General features: G+C 44.8%; 1 pseudogene; it reads right to left on the bottom strand.

Moving 5' to 3' along the window:
• LOC144125878 (uncharacterized) lies at window positions 1-1,216 on the bottom strand (annotated as a pseudogene).
• Window positions 1,217-4,970: the final 3,754 nt, after the last annotated feature.

The following is a 4,970-nucleotide window of genomic DNA, read 5'->3' as shown; positions in this document are numbered from 1 at the left end:
TTATTTACGTTTGCTCCTGGTGATTCGCTTTCCAGTGTTGTTTTGATCTTCGTTTTTTGGCTTAACTGGAACAATGTCACTGCTCTCACTATCCCACATGAAGAGCTGACCATTTATTTTCACTTTGTCATATACCAGAGATACCTTTTCTTTTCTATCACGGTGTTCTTTAGTGCGGTCCCATAATTTTTTCCTAACATCCCTGACAGCAAGCGAAAAATCTTCTCCAATGGAGAAACCGGAATCTTTTAGTTTAGAACATTGTTTAAGAATGCTAAGTTTGTCTCGGTAGTCAAGAAACTTCAAGATTATAGGCCTAGGTCTAGTTTCGTTGTCTTTACTTGGTCTGCCCAGACGATGAATTCTTTCAATGTCTGTCTTTGTAATTCCAAGTACATCCTCAAAGACCGTTTTCGTGACAGTTTCATGCAAAGTGTCTGTAGTTTCATGTTTCGTCCTCCTGCTCCTTAACACCATAAATAATTAGATTAGAGCGACGGCTTCTGTTCTCAAGCTCATCGAGTTTGCTGGTCATGGTAGCAAGGTTACGTTCTAATTCCGTAACTTTCCTGGCGCACTCCGTGAGTTGCGTTTCAAGCCCACTAATTTTTTCAAGCTTCTTTTCTATTGCAATAAGCTTCTGGTTGGTTACAGCTTTACCTTTCTTAATTTCCTGAATGTCTTCAGCAATTATCTTCAGCTGTTCAGAAATCGTTTGGTCAATAGGGCCGGGATTTTCTTCGATATCACCGCCAAGCAAAAGCTGATATCGGAGCGACACAATCACATTCAAGAGCAATTCACAAAGCGGCTGTGGGCACGGTAGCAACAGTAAGCAGACGTTGTTACTTCTAAATGATTTCCCGTAACGTTTGCTCACCTGTGCGAAAAATGCGAACGGGTTGGTGCCGCTGATCTTGGCGTTGCCGCCGCGCCCACTGCCGAAGGATCCGGCGAAGCCGCATTTTATACTGGATGGTCCCGATGTCCGTGTCGATGCGTTTGTGGTTTCCGTTGATAGCCGCGTGGTGCCATACGTGATATGATAGTCGCGCTGGTGAAAAGTGGCGGGTCGAAACGCTGGGATCCCTTCATCGCCTCCAGTAGTCCGAAGAATGGTCACTGATGCTTGATATGCCGATGGCGGCGCCTCTGGTAACAGCAGCAATCCAAGAAAAACCTGTGCGAAAATTGCGAACGGGTTGGTGACGCTCATCTTGGCGTTGCCGCCGCGCTGAATATAAAACAAGGTTGATTTTCCTCTGATTTGCGTAGCAGTGAAGTGTGTGATCCTGACGAAACAAGCATTGTGAAAATAAACAAACCCCCTAGAAGCAATGAACGCAAGTTTTCCATACAAGGATTTTAAAAATGAGAATCGGCTCCTAAGTTTAAAGGCATGAAATCATTGCCCCTCCATGCTCCATAACTAAGACACCAAAAAGCTTGATTCTCGAAGTTTTCTCGACCGCGACGTGAACATTCAAACGCGCAATATAAAGGCTTGACAGCATGTGATTGCCTTAAAAAGATCTTGGAAGCTGAAGCGTGGAGGCTTGATCAACTGAAAACAAAAACGGGGAAAATAGGCTACGATAAGCGTCCGGCTTATTTTGTGAAATTGTGCAATTTATCTAGGCTTGACGGCATGTGATTACCTTAAAAAAATCTTGGAAGCTGAAGCAAGGAGGCTTGATCAACTGAAAAGAAAAACGGGGCAAATAGGCTACGATTAGCTTCCGGTTTATTTTGTGAAATTGTGAACTTTATCTAGCAAAATTCTACCGAATGACTACGTTCAAAATCGAATTCACCACAGTAACGCTGTTTAAGGGACAAAAAAAGTTATGCCGTAATTGCACCTGAGCAATATCGTATGCATATGGCATTTAATTTCCAAGTTGCGCCTTAGCGTTTTTTTATGGAGGAAAAACGCTAAGGCGCCCGTGTGCTGTGCAATGTCAGTGCACGTTAAAGATCCCCAGGTGGTCGAAATTATTCCGGAGCCCTCCACTACGGCACCTCTTCCTTCCTTTCTTCTTTCACTCCCTCCTTTATCCCTTCGCTTACGGCTCGGTTCAGGTGTCCAACGATATATGAGACAGATACTGCGCCATTTCCTTTCCCCCAAAACCAATTAAAAAAAATATAATGCAGAATACTGATGCAGCTCTAGAATTCGAACATAATAAAGGTTTTTCAGACATATTTTAAAGATAATAGGCGTTGACGGCCGGTTTAAAATTCGAATCGAATTTGGCCACTTCTCCGAGTTCTGAAATTTTAGAAAAAGTCATCAGGCAGCTACATGAAGGTTAAAAAAACGAACTTTACCTTACGCTAGTCGTAAAGAGCTCTAAATACAGAGGGCAAATTTCATCCTCAACTTTTTACTCATTCTTGTTCCCTTATTGTCCTGGGAAATGCACTTCTTGGATCTAATGAATCACTCTTTCACCAGTGTTTACGATTGTTTTCCTAGAAAATCACTGTACCAAAAGTAAAGATTTTCGCACTTCTTCGAACAGAAATGTTTTCATATACGAAAATATTCAGGATCAAAAGTTTTCTTTTTTGTTTGGGAGGATTCTAAGTTGCAATTTCAAGATTATCGCAAGTGAGCTTTTCGTGCTGTGGTAACATGTGGTGTTCTTTTGAAGAAAACATCAGCATTTCCTGAGAAGCAAGGGTAAATTCCATTCTGTCGACTGATTTTTTCAGAACACAAACATTTAATTTAACAGAAAAAAAGTCATGGCACCTCGATTACCATCATTACCTCAACAAACCCATGTAACTCGCTATGTACATTACACGCGTCCAGGACATGCAAACAGCCAGATCCGCAGATTTCGAATTAGATAGTAAATTTGTTAATCCTACTTTATTTTCCTCACCTAAACTCAGCTTTCAAAAGGAAACCTCTTCCGTCAGAAAGTATTTTTATCGATTTAATTATCCTATATTTAATTTATATTCCTTATATTTTACATTTATTTTTTATTAGATTTATTTCATTTACCCTAAATCCTCACCTGACTTTGGTGACAGGTATTGTCTCATTCCGGCACTATTCCTCTGTTCTGTTCGCACTGTTTGATCGAATCATGACACAGCTAGGATGATTGTCGTCACATTTCTCCATTCTGCTGAAGCTTTCACCGCATATGTTACTCTGGTCCCATATTACTCTTCGAATAAGAAATATTTCTCCAATCCACAAAATATAAACCGTTTTATTTTTTTCACGCCAAAAGAAAAAGATCACGGCCAGGGATGGCGCGTGCCCGGATAAAACACAGCTAAGAAAGCGAGGGAATGGCGCTGTCTATTCCATGGAGGGCAACCTTCCCTTAGTGCTGTCTTCGAGCCCATCTCAAAGTACGACAGCCGCCACCACTGCTACTACAATAAAGGTTCCGCGCGTCCCCTCTCCTAATGAGAGCCGCCAAAAAAATTGCGAAATGAGGCCCATGCGAGGGTCAGCACTAAGCCCCTCGGTGCCATAACCTCGCCGATAGTGCGTTTATGCTATTTTTGCTTTGTCGTTCAGTTATCACCGTTAATGCCTGCTACATCATTGCCGCTGCGGACATTTACTCGTAAGTAGTCTAGTGAACCTTGCTACAACGAAATGAAGTCTGTGCTACCCGGGTATTTATATAAAATATCGCGTCTTTACTGTTTTTATTGTGATGGCCGAAAAAAAGCGCTATCTGAGGTGGCGCGTTTTGTCCCGGGTGTTACAAAATTCGGTGCATTTTCGAAAAAAACCGGCGCTGCGGCCAAGAAATCGCGCCCTCACGCGGTAAAAGAAAACAAAAACGGCGGGGAAGGACCCCGGAGAGTGCGTAGCTTTGCGTACTGCTGCAACACAGCTCGCCGGCGCGGTGCCGAGGGTGGCATGGCCACGCGCGGCGTAGATTTGTCTCGAATGTTGGAGAAGTTTTTGCTTGTCGACGGAAAGGGGGTAACCTCGTCCGCGCCAAAGTGATACCCTCTCCCCTTCGCTCCTGCGCCGATGACTCAGCGTGCCGAGAATGACCTAGATTTTAATGGACGGTGATTTCCGCGCTCGACCGATGGAGTCGCGCGCCCGGCATGAGGAGGAGTTGTGCAGTTTAAGCTGCGTGCATATGCGCGCCTGCCTTGGCGCTAAGAACAAACAGACGTGGTCTTCGCCTATAAATGAGGGGCTGCAACCGCTGTCGGTTAGCCCGAGCCGCCGTTTAAGCTTCCGAGAAGCGCGCCCGCTCGACTCCCGGGAGAACACCACTCGACCAGCCACGGATGGACCAGCGAGGCAACGTGCGCCAGTTTGCGGATCGACCCTATCGTGGTCCTCAAGTCGTCGGACTGAGGCAGTGCCCGGTGAACAAATTTTATTTTTATTATTTGTCTCTCTCTGTGTGTTAGTGCTCTTTAGATGCAGGAATTTTGTTAAATTGTAGTCTCTCCATTGTTACTTTGCACGAGTTGCATTGTATTTGTAAATCAGTTTGTGTGTGCTCGTACGAGTGATTGTGAAATCTCTGTATCGTGTCTTAGCTGTATAACCTGTTTTGTTTTGTGAACCTTTGGCTCCGAGCCATTCTCTGGCTTGCGACCGGCGAAAGCTGGGCACCAAACGATCAACCTCCTTGTCACTTGGTAGCTGATCTCCGGCTGAACTTGCCACGTTGAGTCGAGGGCATCTGTTTTTGACCCAGACCGCTACCCCCACATGCTCTAAGGGTGTCTGGGAGCGCACGCTACAGTGCGCGAAGTGGTGACATATTATGGCGTCCGCGACAGGACGCTTGGTGCTTTGTGAGCTCAGAGAACGGAGAAAGATTCGGAAGGGGTTTACGATGAGGTCGTAAACGGGTGTTTAGTAGGAGAGCGATATTGTGAGGTGGACCGCGCCGAAGCGGCTATTGAGGTTCACCGTATAGAGGTAGTCTTTGTTTTGAAGAGTTCGTTCTCCAAAT

Source organism: Amblyomma americanum, chromosome 1, assembly GCF_052857255.1.
Source record: "Amblyomma americanum isolate KBUSLIRL-KWMA chromosome 1, ASM5285725v1, whole genome shotgun sequence".
NCBI classification, from domain to species: Eukaryota; Metazoa; Arthropoda; class Arachnida; order Ixodida; family Ixodidae; genus Amblyomma; species Amblyomma americanum.
The sequence above is the reverse complement of the archived record's forward strand: the minus strand, read 5'-3'. Positions and strand labels throughout refer to the sequence as shown.